At 43.2% G+C, this 18,450-nt stretch overlaps 1 protein-coding gene and 1 long non-coding RNA gene across 2 annotated transcripts in view; one reads left to right on the forward strand and one right to left on the reverse strand.

The window, feature by feature from the left end:
• The window catches only part of LOC121640417, a 1,195,287-nt gene that overhangs the window by 405,158 nt on the left and 771,679 nt on the right, over positions 1 to 18,450 (forward strand). The window lies entirely within an intron of this gene.
• On the reverse strand, positions 13,181 to 17,157 carry LOC121640577. Its single transcript, XR_006010510.1, has 3 exons — positions 16,869 to 17,157; positions 15,036 to 15,125; positions 13,181 to 14,425 (listed from the first exon to the last, which is right to left on the reverse strand). It is a non-coding gene; the product is annotated as an uncharacterized LOC121640577 (long non-coding RNA).

An 18,450-nucleotide genomic window follows, 5' to 3' on the forward strand; every position in this document is an offset into this window, starting at 1 on the left:
TGTTCAGCATGGTTTAAAAAGTAGTTCCAGGGTGATGTTCAGCATGGTGTAAAAAGTAGTTCCAGGGTGATGTTCGGCACGGTGTAAAAAGTAGTTCCAGGGTGATGTTCAGCATGGTGTAAAAAGTAGTTCCAGGGTGGTGTTCGGCACGGTGTAAAAAGTAGTTCCAGGGTGATGTTCAGCATGGTATAAAAAGTAGTTCCAGGGTGATGTTCGGCACGGTGTAAAAAGTAGTTCCAGGGTGATGTTCGGCATGGAGTAAAAAGTAGTTCCAGGGTGTTGTTCGGCACGGTGTAAAAAGTAGTTCCAGGGTGGTGTTCGGCACGGTGTAAAAAGTAGTTCCAGGGTGATGTTCAGCATGGTGTAAAAAGTAGTTCCAGGGTGGTGTTCGGCACGGTGTAAAAAGTAGTTCCAGGGTGATGTTCAGCATGGTGTAAAAAGTAGTTCCAGGGTGGTGTTCGGCACGGTGTAAAAAGTAGTTCCAGGGTGATGTTCAGCACGGTATAAAAAGTAGTTCCAGGGTGATGTTCGGCACGGTGTAAAAAGTAGTTCCAGGGTGATGTTCGGCACGGTGTAAAAAGTAGTTCCAGGGTGATGTTCGGCACGGTGTAAAAAGTAGTTCCAGGGTGATGTTCGGCACGGTGTAAAAAGTAGTTCCAGGGTGGTGTTCGGCACGGTGTAAAAAGTAGTTCCAGGGTGGTGTTCGGCATGGTGTAAAAAGTAGTTCCAGGGTGATGTTCGGCATGGTGTAAAAAGTAGTTCCAGGGTGATGTTGGGCATGGTGTAAAAAGTAGTTCCAGGGTGGTGTTCGGCATGGTGTAAAAAGTAGTTCCAGGGTGATGTTGGGCATGGTGTAAAAAGTAGTTCCAGGGTGATGTTGGGCATGGTGTAAAAAGTAGTTCCAGGGTGATGTTCAGCACGGTGTAAAAAGTAGTTCCAGGGTGATGTTCAGCATGATGTAAAAAGTAGTTCCAGGGTGATGTTCAGCATGGTGTAAAAAGTAGTTCCAGGGTGATGTTCAGCACGGTGTAAAAAGTAGTTCCAGGGTGGTGTTCAGCAAGGTGTAAAAAGTAGTTCCAGGGTGGTGTTCAGCAAGGTGTAAAAAGTAGTTCCAGGGTGGTGTTCAGCACGGTGTAAAAAGTAGTTCCAGGGTGGTGTTCAGCAAGGTGTAAAAAGTAGTTCCAGGGTGATGTTCAGCACGGTGTAAAAAGTAGTTCCAGGGTGGTGTTCAGCACAGTGTAAAAAGTAGTTCCAGGGTGGTGTTCAGCATGGTGTAGCATCTCTCCTTCTAACATGTCTGGAAACATCTGGGAAGTGAGGAGACCAGTTGCTGGAGTTTTAGGAGAGGAATGTTGTCCCATTCTGGTCTGATGCAGGATTCTAGCTGCTCTACAGTCCTGGACCTTGGTTGCTGGATTTCTGCTTCCATGATGCTCCAGATGTTGTGTACTGGTGAAAGGTCTGGACTGCAGGCAGGCCAGTTCAGCAGCTGGACTCTTCTCCTGTGAAGCCATGCTGCTGTGATGGATGCAGGATGTGGTTCAGCATCGTCTTGCTGAAATCTGCAAGGCATTCCCTCAATAGGAATTAAGTAAAGAGCAGTGGGCTGCCATGTTTCGACAGCCCTGGAGGAGTTGGGCTGTTAGGGACCTTGTTCCGTGAGCCCAGAGTTGTTCATCTCTGTTGCCACAGCTGGAGTTTTAACCCCAAGACACTAGTTTTCCACACCCTCACCATTAAAAACACGATATTTCCGTAATAGTGGGGTAAACAAAATAAATAAATAAATAAATAAAATAAATAAAAAAAGACAAAATACCTACAAATGAAGAGATTATTGGGGGATATATATAGTTTATTCCCAGTGTTGGGAAAGTTACTTCCCAAGTGTAATATATTTCACATTACCAGTTACTTTCAATTTTAAGTAATACATTTCTTTACAATATTACTCTCTGTATAAAGTAATAAGTAACATATTACTTTTCAGTTACTTTTCACCAAAATAAGCATTTAGGACAAGGCATTACGCAATGAAGGTGCGCGATATTTTGTCATGGTGAATAGTTCTCATTTAAATGTAGTTCCTCATTATTATAGTATGTGTGTGGCAACAAAGTCTAATGAGGTTGCATCAGAAAGTAGTTGTTAATATGAACTGCTGAATTACAATAATGTAATGATATGGAAGAATTAAACGACATGATGTGATACAAACTCTTGTTCTACACCTCATTGTTCTTTTCGATTTCTCTGATGTATTCAAAATAGTGAGAGTAAACCCACTTAGAAAATGTCGAGTCGGTTGCCATCATTCCTCGTCCTTTTCTTCTTCTTCTTCTGTTAATTTAAAGCCGCCGCCCTCGTCTTCTTCTTCTTCCTCTTCTTCTTCTTCTTCTACTTCATATTTATTTTCGGCTGTTGCGCGATGGTTGTTTTATTATTTATTTGTCTGATGTTTATACTGACAGTTGGGAGTGTAACGCATTACCGGACTCATTTACTGTAATAATATTACCAAAATATAGTTAGTAACGCGTTGTATTACTTCGTTACTGCCAAACGTAGTATATTAGAGTAACGAGTTACCTTTGTAACGCGTTACCCCCAACACTGTTTATTCCTGACATTTGCAGTGTTTCTTCCTTGTTAAAGGTGGATCAGTGATCCTGCAGAGTCCTGTCCTCCCTGTGATGGAGGGAGATGACCTCACTCTGAGCTGTCAATCAAAGCCTCCCTCCAACCTCCCAGCTGCTTTCTATAAAGATGGCTCCCTCATCAGGACTGAGTCTACAGGTCACATGACCCTCCACCATGTTACCAGGTCTGATGAAGGTCTCTACAGGTGTAGCATCAGCAGTCATGGAGAGTCTCCACCCAGCTGGATCTCTGTCACAGGTGAGGAGCTTCACCCTCATTTCAGCACTTATTTCATCCACAGTCACCTGACCAGGTGGTGTTCTATCTGCAGGTAAACCTACAACCACAGCCCCGCCCACTACTGTAGCTCCGCCCCATGCATCATCCTCCCTCCATCTTGGGTTCATGCTGCTCCTCCACCTGCTGGTGTTCTGTCCATACTTCATCTCCACCCTCCTCATGGTGTCTTTATACCGACACAGAAACACAGGTAACACTGAACCATTGACTTAAATCAATAGCTCTTTGTGTTTAAACAAAAGAAATGGAGTTAGTCTCATTAAAACCAGAAACATGTTAGCCTGGCAAAGCTCTCAAACATTCACATAATGCACTTGGAGATCAAATAATTAAAAATAATTTGCTGAATTAGCCACAATGCACGTTAAAAATGGCCAGTTTGTTCACATCTTCTTGTTAGCCTGTGAAGCTTGCTCAAAGCGAAACTAAGCTGCAACGTCACGCAGCATCCCGGATGAAACGGTAGCGGTTTCCCAGCTGTGTGATGCTGCTGGGCAGTGATGGCTTCAAAAATGCACATAATAGATGTGTCATCAAACGAGTCTGGAATGCAGAGTTTTAAGGCTGAAAGGTTGTGGAAAGCGTCTCTAAGACGATGCATCAAGTCCTTGTCACTTGAAAGGTTTCCAGACTGTCAGTCTGCTTGTAAAATCCAACTTAATAACCAGAGTATCCTCTGACATATTCACTGTTTAACTACGGTGAAGACAGCAGCTGTCTGGAGAACTCAGCTCAGGTTACATAGAACATGATCTTCCACTAAAGAAGTTAGAAGCTGCTGAATCTCTTCAGGTTTTTCTTAGTCCACCTTTCACATGTGACCCCATGTAAAACATGTGACACATATGTAGAACACATATTTTAGCGTAACGAAAAAGGTGGTTGTAGAACATGTTCATGGTAATCACATGTCAAACTCATAAATCCCCACATGACATTTTAAACTTTAATATAACTTTAAACATGACAATACAAACCTAATTTATTTCACATGTGATTATATAAGTTTCGCATGTCATTGCCATGAAATGTTTCCAAAACCACGTTTCTCGTGTCCAAAATATGTGTTCAACATAAATATACATAAAACGACATGGGGCCACATTTGAAACACCTGTGGTCTTTTATAGTCCACAAAGTTGAGCCGTCAGACATAAATCGGTGAATAATTGATCCCATTAAATCTGTTAAGGCTGTATCCCCATTGGTTAGGGTTGGGCATCGCTTGAATTTGAACAATTCCGGTTCTGATTCCGGTTCCGTGTTTCAATTCCGGTTTCTAATGATTCTCCATTCTGATTCTTTTACGAGTTTACATCTTTTAACCTCATCAGTCCCACCTGTCCGCCATTTGGTTCAATGAACTCCAAAACGTCTCCAATAAAACTTTTGTCAATATAGGCATGCTATACCTTGTTAGAAAGCAGTACTCCTTAGACAGTTAGTAAAAGAAACACTATGCTAGCAACAAAGCTAACGGGGCTTCTACCTGTTTTGTAGTAATGACGTCACATTATTGATCTATTCCATGATCAGTTGTATTACTTTTCAAAAGTAGTTTGCCACAAAATTACTCCAAGTTATGTATTTTCCCAGCATGTCTGTCTGCAAACTCCTTTTTCATCTATAAAATCAAATTTTCGGTCCGACAGGCATGTGACCTTTCTGTGAACCCAGTATTGTCGGGTGCGTTTGGATTCCTCAACTTTCTGGCCAAAAAAGACAAGTATCCCCACTGTTTTATGTGGCATTTTCACCCCAGGACACCTGAACATACACATCAAGCGCTCCCTGCTTGACTAGCTACAACGCATCGCCCCTTTTCTTTGCGGCCTGAAAAAGTCATGGTGATAGGCTGTCCTTCATGTCAATCACAAGTGTAGCCAATCACTGGGCAGTAACTCAAACACTTGGTGGATTCTTCTTTGTTGATGTTCAGCAGCTTTGCCTTCGACGGGAGGGACAAGAAGCTGTCTGCTCTCTGACTGGACAGTTCAGTCAGTCACCATCCGATCAGATAGACGTATAAACACAGGGACAACATTTGCATCTTGCAAACATTTTTGTGCTTTGCATCTTTGAACAGAATGTTTACAAAAACATACATGCATACAACTCCAGTCAATGATGACAGTTTTTATCTGCATGTCCTTCATGAGCTGCCATGTCTTTAGGAAACAGCCCATCTACCAAGGCTAAACCAGGGTTGGACGATGAATATGATGACGTTGCCTCAGGAAACAACCTGTCTACCAATGCTAAGCCCAGACTGGACGATGAATATGATGATGTAATCACTGATGTCACTTCAGGGAACAACCTGTCTACCAATGCTAAGCCAGATGATAATTATGATGATGTAATCGGTGATGCTGCTTCAGGAACCACCATATTTACGAAGCCCAGACTGGATGATGATTATGATGATGCAATCACTTCTGTCACCACGTTTCATCATTTCTGAGATGAACAGATGCTTCCTACTCTGCTGAATGTGTAATTTTAAATAGAAAACCTGCTAGTCACTGATCAGATTTGTGTGTATTGATGCGTTTGTTTTTAAGCATTTGATTCTCATAAATTATGGACTAATGACAAAAAGGGAAAAAGTTTTCTTTGAAAAGTTCACCCATAGGAAGACTGCATGTCTACTTGCCTTTTGTGTTAATAAATTAACACTCAGCAAGTTGTTTTTTGTGTCCTGTTTACCTTCCTTTCACTTCCCATGCTGCTTCTTGGTATATTATTAAAGTCAAATTAAAGGTGCTCTCATCCATCTATTTTATTGTTTTTGTTGTCAGGTGCAAGGAGTCTTTTGTTATGACTGAGAAATGCAAAGTAACCGCAATTATAATTTATTTTCTGTATTTCTGCACTGCCTTCAAAGAAACAGATCATCTGAAAGAAAAACTGTCCTTACACAGTAAGTGAGAGGTAATGACTTAGAGTCACATGCAAGCAAAAATGAAAAGAGAAAGCTTTTAATTAACAAATGGATATTCTGGTAGAGTCAACCATGGATTTGACTCTTTGTCAGAGTCCACTGGTTAGACAGTAATATAGAGTTGAGTGTCATCAGCATAACTGTGGTTATATTTAGTTTGTTTCCATAATCTGAGCAAGTGGTAGCCTGTGAATGCTGAACAATCGAGGGTCCAACACAGAGTCTTGGGGAACTCCATCTGCATTTAAGTAGAGCTATACTTACTAACTGACTCTAAGTATTCCCTGTATTTCAAGTAGGATTCAAACACATTCAGAACCGGACCCGAGATTCCCACCAAATTTTCCATTCCTCCTAATATGATGTTCTGTTTGAATGTGTCAAAAGCAACACAGATTTCACACAACCAAAACCAAACTTCTGCCACTAGTTGGGTTCAGATGAATGCCATTCAAGACATTGACAAAAACAGTTTAAAGCTGTTGATGAACATCCTGATAACTTTATTCCAGTTATTTTACTTAATCCTTATGCACCATTTGTGTTATTGTGTGATTTTTCATTAGCCAAAACAACTGATGAGGATGTGCTTCTTTTAAGTTTAATCCACATCCACAGAATTTCTTCTTCATGAAAAGTTGGGACTGTTAACTGCAAGATTTGTACCACAGACTTCCGTTATGATAACCCACAGTTAAATTACAGTGAAAAAAAAGATATTGCTTATCATTTACTGTTTTCTGCAAGAAACCTCATGACGTTTTGTAAAAAAATAAAGTCAATCATGAAATTGTCCCACTTTAGCCCCTCCCCCACTGGCATCTATGGTCATACTTTACAACAAATTGGCATCTTTCTACAATGCATGGCTGCAACCAGAAAAAAAATAAATAAATAAATAGTTGTTGAGTCTCAATTAGTCAGAATGGTTGAAGTGAAAAAAGTATTCCTGAAGCATGTATGTATGTAATCTAACAATAAACACTAAAATATATTAAAATAAACTTATTAAAATGTATGAAACCAGCATTATTTTAATTCCTTGAACATGGCAGGATACTTTTTTAACTTTATTGAGCATTTTCTTTGAAGGTAAAACATGAAATTATCGGTTTTACACAAATCTAGTTGATATATGTTTGGTTTTACTATAGCCGATGTAAGAGATGAGGAAACAATGCCAGAGTTAAAAGAATAGACGAAGGCAGTTATTTTAGGGATCAGAGAGGGAAAAGAAGCTTTAACCAGAGACGTGGGGAGAGGATCTAGTTGGCACATAGATGGCTTAGATTTGTGTATGCGGTAAATCTGGAGAATGGCTGGAAGAAAGGTAGTATGTGGAACTTTTGGAGGAGTAAGGGGGCGGTGGTGAGGACCCAGATGCAGGCGGATCAGGCAGGAGGCAGAAATAAAAACAGGAACAGGGAAACCGTGGGAGGAGGGCTTTGGGCGTCCTGTACAGATCAGAAATCAGATCAGAAATACTTTATTAATCCCTTGCAGGGAAATTCATGTTTTCAGTACAACCCATCCAAGACTAGACAAAACAACATATAACACAACAGGAACAGGCAGACTGACGGAGCAGCCGTTTCTACAGCGCTCCTTGTCTTAGATATAGGTGAAAGGTAACATTAGGGGAGTAAGATGTAGCTGGAGAGGATAAAAAAGGCATCTCCACACTGGGCCTAAGGGCCCATTATTGAGATACAAAAAACACTCCTCAGTGCATAAAGAACAAAACTCATACAATCACAACATCCGAAACACGTGGCGGGGGGCGGGGGGGGGTCTCCCATCACAGCAAGTGCAGACGCAGCTGCATTCTCTGAGCGCGTCCAATGAACCCACTGCCCGGGAGTGGAGGGAGGTGGGAAGGACAGCCCAGGCAGTGAATAATGGGGAGGTGTATCTGTAGTGGTGTACTTGAGTGTGGTGCATGTATGTGTGTGCGTAGAAGTGAGCATATGAACTTTGCCCCAGTTCTCCCTCACAGTCTCTGCCACCTGATGATAGTGGGGCATCCTTGAGGGCTGATCCAGGTTGAAGTCCATCGCCTGTGAAGAGGGTGAGGGGAGGGTGGGGGACTGAGCGTCCATCAACAAAACATTCCAGGGAGCTTTCAGCCAGCCATTCAAGGCCAGCACAGGGAGCCAAATTTGATAACAGCATTTGTTTTGGTTCAGGCCAGAGCTGTTTCGTCTAGTGATGTGTCGGTCACGAACGATTCGTTCAGTTTGAACTAATCCTTTATATGACTCGGGAGTAACGGGTCCTCTCAGTAAGCGATCCGTTCATTTTCATGCGGTACCTCCTCTCGCCACGTCGGGCTGCACGTTCTCGGTCTCGTTCTCGTTCATCATTCAGGCTGTTTGTCGAGCAGTACGTCCGCTCTCGGATTGGTCTCTCTCTGTCACGTGACAGACGATTCGGTCTCTGAACGGATCTTCCTTCGTTCGTTCACAGTACAGCTCAGCAGTACGTTCGCTCTCGGCTCGGTCTCGTGTTGTCACGTGACAGCTACCGAGTCAGTTGCGCTGTTAAACAATGGCAGGGAGGATGTAGGACACAAATCACTTTATTGTGGTGTGTATTTGCTTCCCTACGTTTTCACATGGTTTGAATTGCTTGTGGCATTACCAGTAGTTTTGTTGCCTTCAGTATTTACTGCTTGAGAATCGCGGACTTTTTTACAATGCCACCTGCTGTAAAAATGAACGACATGATCCGTTCAAGATTCGTTCACTTTACTGTTCGAGAGTAATAGACCTGGGTTAATGAGAAGAGTCGAACTTCGCATCACTAGTTTCGTCTGCCTTGAGTCTCTACAGTGGTCCCACTGGCGACTCCAATCATCCGAATTTTGGGTCAATTTCCATCCAGCCGAGCTGACAACTTCTCCAAGTTGGTGACCACCTCACGTACAAGCCCAGAAATCGCAACCAGTTTGCCATCCAGAACTGGAATAGCCTCCAGTTTACGATTCAGCTCCTGCATCGCCACAGCCTGATTGTTCGTAGCTCGGCACACACCAGCACAGAAATCCGGCAGCTTGCCAGTGACCGCCGACAGTGTCCGAATTTTGCGATATGCCAGGAAACCGCCCGCTCCAAACAGCAGAAACCCAGTTATCATGAATCCGAATGTATAGATGTCCTCAGCGTCCTCAACAGAAAGAATCGACAGACACATGACTTTCCACACTCCCCAGGAATCCATCACATATCCAGCCGAAAACGTTCCACCAGGGCAAGCAGGCTCCCCCACGCCTGTTTTCCGGTTAGAATAAATTTGGTCGATTGCATTTAGGGACCAACTGATCAGATCCATATCTCAAGATTTAGTTTTGGAGGGAAATGCAGAGAGAGGCTCAGAGAGATGACAGGACAGTAGCAGCAGGGCAGAGTGGGAGAGGGAGGGAGAAGAAAAAGCGTCTGCCTCGGTTGAGAGCCGGAAGAGAAAACCTCATGGAGAAAAGAGCTCATGCGTGGATCAGATTTTTTCATCTCTACCGAATCATGTTCTCTCATGATGGTTAGTTTAACGTCAGACACGTCTAATCTTGATTTTAAAACATTTTAGTCATGAATGGAAAAAACATCCTAAATATTCCCAGACACACTTGACACCTCCAGCTTCTGCATAACGTAGGGGCCTGTGTAATTCAGAGGATCCAACAAGCTAAAAGCGTGAGGAAAATGACCTTTACTTTTATCGCTTTCAGTATGGGTGCCAGGGACATGGTGAGGAAAGTCAAGGAAGCGATTTATCTGTGTCCGAAATCAGGTCCGTGAAGCAAATGACTTTGCTTCCCTGTAAGATAATAGAGGGTTTTAAGCCCAGGTCCATCATGACGCTGAGTAAGCTTTTAGAACTGTGTGCCATAAAGAGGGCTTTTTTATACAAAGGCCTCCTGAAATGCATTACAGACTCTTTAGCACAATTCAGGCCTTCAGAGTGCCATCTGACGCCTTCAAGCGTTTTTTACGCCTTTTTCATCGGCAAATGTTTCAAAATCATAAAATCTGCTTCAGGTTTGAGCTGCTGGATGTAACAGAGATGTCTGTTTTCTTCATGACGACCTCCTAAACTTTCCCACAGATATAAATTTTACAGTCTGACACACGAGGGGTTTACTCTGATCGGTTATAGGAACGTAGGAAGATAGCCCGCGATCTCTCGATTGGTTCCTTGTGGTAAACAGGCTAGCGACCTACCTGCTACACTGCAGATAACGGGCGTGCGCTCTGTCTGGTGACAGGTAGGGTGTAAACACACACTGCAATGACCGGGGCAGCAATGATCTACAATACTATTCTAGCTGGTTTAACAGTAGTAGCATGTCAGTTCAGTCTCTACAAACGCTTCAGGTTTTTAATTTCATAGTAGTGCTTTTGATTCAGAAACATAAAAAGAGTTTTACTCCTTCTGGGTGTGTTTGAAATTTGGACAGGGAGCGTCGGTTCTGTAAAACACCATTCTGCACGCCGTGATCCTTTTAAATTTTGCCACGTTGCTGAAGGTGACTTCGGTCTGATCATCTAAACCGGCTCTGCCTCGCTATCGCTGAGAGCTGGAAACAGCAGGTGTGCTGGATTGATGGCAAAGAACATGTTGTTACCCGTGTTTTCTAACACGTACAGAAACCTTCGCTTTTGTTTTTTTTTAACAGTTTCACAGTCTTATATTTTTTCTAGCACTCTGAACTCCTCCGGGATTACGAAGGACTTGAACCACTAACTCTAAAGTAGCGTCGGTCATAATAGACATGTTGGACAGTACTAGACCGTCCAGGAGAGTCTGGAAGACAGAGAGGTTGTCATCACCATCTGTTGATAAGACAGTAGAAACATTTTTGGTTAGGCTTTCCCCTCTCACTTCCAGCTGAACCCTGTCTCCTGGTCTAACTTGTGGAGAGACCCATCACTGCTCCGTAAAATGGACCGTAATCAGGTCTGCCGTTTGGTGTGGGAAACTGTAATATTTGCCTTATTTCAGCATTGTTGAATCTATTTCTTCTCTAAGTCGGCTGCATCAGCACCATGGCTGAACCTCATTTAAGATTTCTCCGCATCATCGCGCTCTACATAAGTTGTTAAAATGAACTGGTGCTGTGGACCGAGGATGTACAGGCAGGTCAGAAGAAAGCTCAGAATTATCAGAGTTGAGATTTTCAGCCATGGTCAGTGTTAGGAAAGTTCTTCCTAACACCAAAGCTGCAACGCTAAACCTTCAACACAAGGAAGAACCACAGAGAGTTTTCAATGAATACAGTGTGTACGCACCATACAAGAATAATGGATACACTGAGTTTTTTACACATTAAAAAGGAAGGTTCACGAAGTCCTTCCCAGAATTACACAAGTCTCACGTTACAGTATTTTTCCACTAGAGAAAAGACATGGAAAATAAGAAGCATGGGTAGGTTAGTGTCCGGTCTCCTCCTGGTACAACCACGTCCTTTCACCTCGTCCATGGTCTGGACTTTGTCCCCTCAGACTCAAGCATAAACCAGCACACACGAACAAATACTGTTGAGTCTCTCAATGATTAAAATACAAAGATTGGTACAGAGTAAACACAGAGATGGTTCTAAAACTTAATGAATAAATGATCAATCTATAATAAAGATAATGATAATCCGTATGATTTTCCTTACAGTCAGTTTATTACCGGAGCTGGAATTCAGCTTAACAAAAAAATTAAATGTAATTAATGCCGTCTAAAAGCTGACAGGGCTAGTGTGGCAACGAGTAACAGTTCCTTCATGTCTGATGACGGTCACACAGCAGATGCATCCCGCTCTGTGTCGACTTTCCCACCTCTTACCTCTGGAATGTCATAATGCCCGATCCCAGGCGCTCCCTCTGTGGGGTGATTCCCGCCTCCTCCGGCTCTCGTTTGTAGCGGAAGGATACCTCTTTATACTTTTCCTTCGGGGGGGAACCTGATTGACAAAATTAAAAAATTAGAATCTTTACTTTCCATATGAACATAAAAACTTTCATTTTTTAATGAATTCAGATTCAGAATACTTTATTAATTCAGAAGGAAATGATGTACTTCCAGTACAACCTGTCCAGGAGAAGACAAACAACATATAAAGATCAACAGACAGGCTGAGGCAGCAGTTTCAGTCTGTCAGGAAATAAATCACCCAACACACACAGAATCCGAATGACCGGGAACCCTCGGTATTTTTCTGATCTCCTCCGTGTTGCCAAACCGGTCCGTTCCCTCAGATCCTCCTCTGCAATTCACCTCATCTTCACCCCCGCTCGCCTTGTCACCATGGGGAGTAGAGCTTTCAGCTGCTCTGCTCCTCATCTGTGGAACTCACTCCTCCGCAACTCTGATTCTATTCATCTGTTCAAATCCAAATTAAAAACACATCTGTTTAAACTGGCTTACTCATTATAATATGTACATTGTTGCAATCACTGTTTTATGTTTTTCTTGTATTTTATTTGGATTTATTCATTGTTGTGTTTTTATTGTACGGTGACCTTGAGTGTGAGAAAGGCGCCTTTATAAATAAAATGTATTATTATTATTATTATGCAGATATTTCATGGCCAGACAGCGGTGTGATGTCTAAACATGATTCATGCATGAACTCAGACACAGTTAACAGCAGGAGGAGCCTCAAAACAAAAGTAGTGGAAAGTAAAAACAGTTGTGCTTCACCTGATGCTGCAACCAGCATCTCTTTGGAGTGGATGTAAGGAACCAGGTGGCCAGTAATCTGTAAAATATGTCTTACCTGCATAAACTGTGGCCACTTCAATCTACACTTGTTTGTTTTATTGATGATTACAGGACCCATGAGCAGCTTTTGGTGAGTTAAAAAGATTATTCTGAGGCCCAGTTCCACTTTAAAAGGATAAGGAGGTGGGTGTGAGGAACTAGTTAACCAGTAATCTGTACGGTAAAACCCTTTAATAAAATCAGACCACTTTAATGTAGATTCTGCTTTTTATTAACAAGAAATTTACTGTAATCAGTTAAAAATGTGAAGTGGAAATGAAACTTTGTAAATCAACACATAAATCATAAACTAAGTGGACTTTTCATACTTTAAATAAACAAGCATGAAGCCTAAACAGCGAAGCAGCAACATGATATGGTTTCTGGTTACAGCTCCTCTTCGTCTGCAGCTGGAATTAATCCGTTAAAGCTCCTGCTAAAGCCGACTTTCTCTGTTCATATGGACTTACTGTCACTTCATCCACGTGCTATTTTGGTTTTATACAGAGAGGAACAGCTGCAGACCAGAGAGAAACTGAGCGACACGATGCTAACCAGCGCGACCGTCTCATCACTTTCTGGTAGAAGATCACACCTGCTAGCTTCTCACCAGCCAACATGGCGGCGTAAACAACCAGTGTGACCTCACTGAGAAAGGTCATATATAGAAATAAAAGTAGAAATAAAGAAAAGTGGTAATATATAAATTAATGTACTAAATAAATTAAATAAGTTAATTACTGGAAATTGTACATTTTATTTCTTTCTTTTGTATTTGATGGAAAATGTATTAATTTCAGTATTTATGTCATCATGAATAAACGGCTCTCCATAATGTTTCCACATGAAGTTTTTGTTTAAAATGCTGAACATTTAACCTTTTAAAGCCTGAAGTCTCCTAGGTGGGGACGCTGAGACCAGATGGTGTCAAACTGGACCTACATGTTCTTTTCCGAGACGTCTCTAGTTCTGCTTGAAACGGGGACAATGTTGGCATGTTGTTCTACGACCTGATGGAGGTTTACGATGAAGCTGCATCATCATTCAGATTCTTCCTGAATGTGTTTTCTTTTTCTTTCTGTCTTTGTGGAAGCCTGAAACTTTTTCCTTTGTGCTCTGTGCCGTCTTCACCGACTCTCCACCAGTAACACGTGCACTGATATTTCCAGCAAGGACCCAGTAGACTATAAAACAACGTAACCCAGTAGGTTGTGTTGATGGTAAAGTCTTTACTGGCCCATGTGTCGGTTAAATGTCTGAACTCTCCGGTTTACCAGCAGTGATGATCGGAGGGAAAAGCGACATGACTGCTGGACAAACTGAAGCTCCTCTGCTGCCCCCTGCTGGCTCAGATGATGCACAGCAACTGTTCATCTTAATCACAGTTTCAGACTTCCATTAAAATGAAAAAACACTTTCAGGAAGAATCTAAATGATGATGCAGCTTTATCGAAAACCTCCCTCATGAACCTGTTAGAGGACATGATGACAAAGAGCCATAAAAATCCTCATCAGAGATAAAAACTCAGTTTTTCCAGAGTTAAAGAAACTTCCCTCCATGTGAGCTTGATGATCTGCTGCAAGAGGACCTGAGCAGAGTCGTGCAGCTGCAGCTGCTTCTTCTTCTGTAGAGGAGTGAACACTGTGTGGGACTGAAGTAATGGAGGTCCTGCTAGCAGCCAGCTGGATGTCACTGGTCGGACTGGTTGGACTGGTTAGACTGGTTGGACTGGTGTGCAACGCTGGACTTCAGAAGAGAGTAGATGACCTGCGGGTCTGGTTCTGAAGGAAACTCTGGACACAAACACAGAAAAGGAAGGTTCAGATTGTGCAGCAGATCTGGTAAAAGCATCAGAGTGGATCTTCTCAGGATCCAGATCTTCCTCCATAAACCAACTTCTATCTGGATTCAAAGCAGCATCACATTTATCTTTTATTTTACACGTTCTTAAACCAGAAGTCAGGTTTTTATCCAGATGGTTGTAGGAGAATCAGCTGGGCTCAGAAGAAAATACAGGTTATAAAAAGCCTCCACAGCCTCCAGGCTGACCCTGTTCCTCCTCAGACTGTGAAGCTGACTTCAGCTTGGAGGACTGGTTTCAGCTGAATCTGCCTGGTGTTTCTGTCTCCTGCCACATCAGTGACTCATCGATCAGCTCTGTTCCCATGCCGCCGGCTGCAGGCCTCTTTCATCTGAGCTCTGTGGCTTTCTGATGAATCAGAGCTGCAGCAAACACACAGCTGCTGCAGTGATTCCCCTCCAGCAGCTTATAGGCCCTGCCGTGCACGCAGAGACCCACACATGTGAGACTGGTCCACTGTGCTAGCAGGGCTCTTCATGCAGGGTAAAGCAGGATGGTTTAGACCTGGTGAGGCTGTGAGGTCCAGGTCCAGTCAGCGTTACCTCTCCTGATGTTGGTCCTGATGCTGACTGGTCCATAAATGACCTCATCCGGTCTCTTCACGGAGACACAATCTGCATCCTGATCAGGTCCTGAGGAACAGAGAGAACATGTTGGTACTGAAGACAACCTCACAGCATCCTGCATGTCAGCCATGATTCTAATATGATCAGATCAAAGCTGCTGAGTCGCTTTAACCTGAACTTGTTTGTGACACCTCTGCTAGCGATCACCTAGGAAACTAATCCACCACAGACGCTAGTTTCCGTTCCAGCCGTGTGACAGATATCACACATGGTGCAGCTACGCAGCAGAGCTGCTGCTCCACAGAAAAGACTCAGTAAAAGTTCCATGTCTGCTGTCTGTCCAGGAGGAGAAGCAGCTCATCGTTACCGGAGTCGGTGAGGGAGGTTAGCTTGCTGCATGCAGCCAGTCTGAGCTGCTTGATGGTTTACTGGTGGCTTTGTTCTCGTATCACAGGGTAAATGAGCCAGAAGATCCCAGTTACAGAGCATGTGGTCACAGTTTGATAACACCTCAGCTTTGGTTTGACTCCCTGCAAGCTGAACCCAGACTGGATAAACATCCTGCTGCTGCATGTCCATCACAGCGAAGATTAGACAAGGCAGTTTATTTGTACAACACATTTCATGTACAGGACAATTCAAAGTGCTTTACATAAAATAAAGACATTACAGATATTTAGAAATAGTAAAAGGCATCAACACATAATCACAATAAAATAATAAATTACATTAAAATGATTAAAAGCAAGATAAGTTAAAAAGTTACCGTGCAGATTTCATGCATAGACGCATGAGAAAAGAAATGTTTTTAACCTGGATTTAAAAATGTCTACATTTGGTAAAAGTTTAATCTCCACTGACAGTTTGTTCCACTTGTTTGCAGCATAACAGCTAAATGCTGCTTCTCCATGTTTAGTCTGGACTCTGGTCTGGACTCTGGTCTGGACTAGTTGACCAGAGTCTTTGGATCCAAGAGCTCTGCTAGGTTTATATTCTCTGAACATATCACAGATGTATTCTGGGCCTAAACCATTCTGGGATTTGTAAACAAGCAGAAGGGTTTTAAAATCTATTCTGTGACTGACTGGAAGCCAGTGTAAAGATTTTAAAACTGGTGTGATGTGTTCAGATCTCTTAGTCCTGGTTAAAACTCTAGCAGCAGCGTTCTGGATGAGCTGCAGATGAAGATGTGAACTAGTTTGTGGAAAGCATGGACGGCGTGTCCTGCAGACTAAACAGGAGAGGGAGCATCCAGCTTGTTATCAGTGGACAGGTGAAAAGCTGCATCTCTGATGGAATGGGGCTGCATTAGTGACTATGACGTGGGCAACTTCCACATCTGTGAAGCTCCATCAATGCTGAAAAGTACATGGAGGTTTTAGAGCAACATCTGCTCCATCCAGACAACGTCTCTTTCAGGGAAGACCTTGCAGGTTTCAGCAAGACGATGCTGAACCACATCCTGCATCCATCACAGCAGCATGGCTTCACAGGAGAAGAGTCCGGCTGCTGAACTGGCCTGCCTGCAGTCCAGATGCTAAAATGTCTCAGTGTGAACATCTGGTATGTTGTTTATGTTCTACTGGGGATAAAACATGTCTGGATGAGGTTCATAAATAACTTCATTCTGCTTCTATTTACATTTAATACAGGGTCCCGACTTCTTAGAAATTGTGGTTTTTAAGAAACATGAGATTTGGAGTCCACCCTCCCAGTTGGGCGCCGACCTCATGGATGAAGTGATGGATGAAGAGTCCTCCCCACAGAGCTAAATCAGTTACCATGACGACACTCATCATTTAAACGTACCTCTCATCCTGTCCGGTCCAGCATCAGCATCTGCCGACCTTCCAAGTGACGCACGGACAGCAGCAGGATGGATCTCTGCAGGAGGAGCTGTGGATGGAGGAAAAAACACCCAAACTTGAGCTGATGGTTGTTCAGCCTCATTTCTGTGTTAATATCAGGCATTAAAGGCTGATGCATAATCCCACTAACTGCTAAACCCAGCAGGACCAGTGCTGTAATTCAAGGATCCTGTTCAAGGCCTTGAAAGAAAAAAAAGATCTGATTCTGACATAAAATCACAGATTCAAGCTGAACTTCTGGAGCCAGGTGTTGGATATGAGCTGTAAATTCCATGCTTCCATTTCTACCACAATTCTGGGGCTGGATGCAGCTTCTTTATCAGGGTAGTCCAGACTCTCTTCTTCCAGCTCATCTGGGGAAACCTGAGGCGTCTCCAGGCCATCTGAGAGACATAGTCCCTCCAGTGTCTTCCCCAGGGCTTCCTCCTGGAGGGATGTGCCTGGAAAACAGCACCAGGGAGGCAGCCTGAGATCCTAGATACCCGATCCACCTCCTTTGGCTCTTCTGGATGTGGAGGAGCAGCAGTTCTACCCTGATCTCCTCCCAGATGACCAGGTTTCTTACCCTATCTGTAAGGAAGAGTCCAGACACCCTGCAGAGGAAACTCATTCCGGCCCCTTGTATTCACGACCTCATCCTTCTGCTCGCTACCCACAGCTGATGTCCATCGGTGAGGGTAGGAACGTAGATCAGCCTGTAAATCCAGAGCTTCTTTCAGCTCAGCTCCATCTTCACTGACAGACCAATGCAGAGTCCACATCATCTCCTTCTTCATCCTTCCCTAAGTTGTAAACAAGACCCTGAGAGACGTGAACTCACTGCTCCACTTGGAGCAGGATCTCATTCCCGACTGATGGGACCCCAGACCCCTCAGATGGGGGCGTTTCTGTACCTTTATCTTTCCTTTCATTCATTCACTCCTCCACTTCTCAGTCATGCAGACAGGAACCAGAACAAGCCAGACGTTTTTTTCTGAGTTTCTTCTCGAGTTTTCTTTCTTTCTGCTTTTCCACGGTGTAAATATGCGCGTGTTCCGCATCGTTTGGACTTTCCAAACGGAGACAAACCCTGTGGACAGAGTTCTGTACAGGATAAAGACTCTGATTCTCCGTCAGCACCGTCCAGGATAAAGACTCTAATCCTCCGTCAGCTCCGTCCGGGATAAAGACTCTGATCCTCCATCAGCAGATTTTTTAAAATTTTGTTTATTTTATTGGTAAATTATCTAGTTAGTTCAGAAACCAGATAAATGTGATGCTCTGTAATAAAGAAAGGCGCCATTAGAAAAACAAAGGAAACTACGGCAGCGTAGAGCAGAAGTCTAATTGAAGTCAGAATTGAATTTCCCTTTGGGAGTAATAAAGTATTTTTCATTCATTTCATTTCAAGTCAGCAGGACGTGGTCTCGTGTCCACGGTGTGATGGTGGATCTGTGCAGCCAGAGAATCAGTCACTTCTTAAGAAAGAAGACTCTGTAGACCTGAGCTGGATCTCTGTAGACCTTTCTGGATATCTTTATGTT

This window comes from Melanotaenia boesemani, chromosome 5 (genome assembly GCF_017639745.1).
Source record: "Melanotaenia boesemani isolate fMelBoe1 chromosome 5, fMelBoe1.pri, whole genome shotgun sequence".
Lineage (NCBI taxonomy): Eukaryota > Metazoa > Chordata > Actinopteri > Atheriniformes > Melanotaeniidae > Melanotaenia > Melanotaenia boesemani.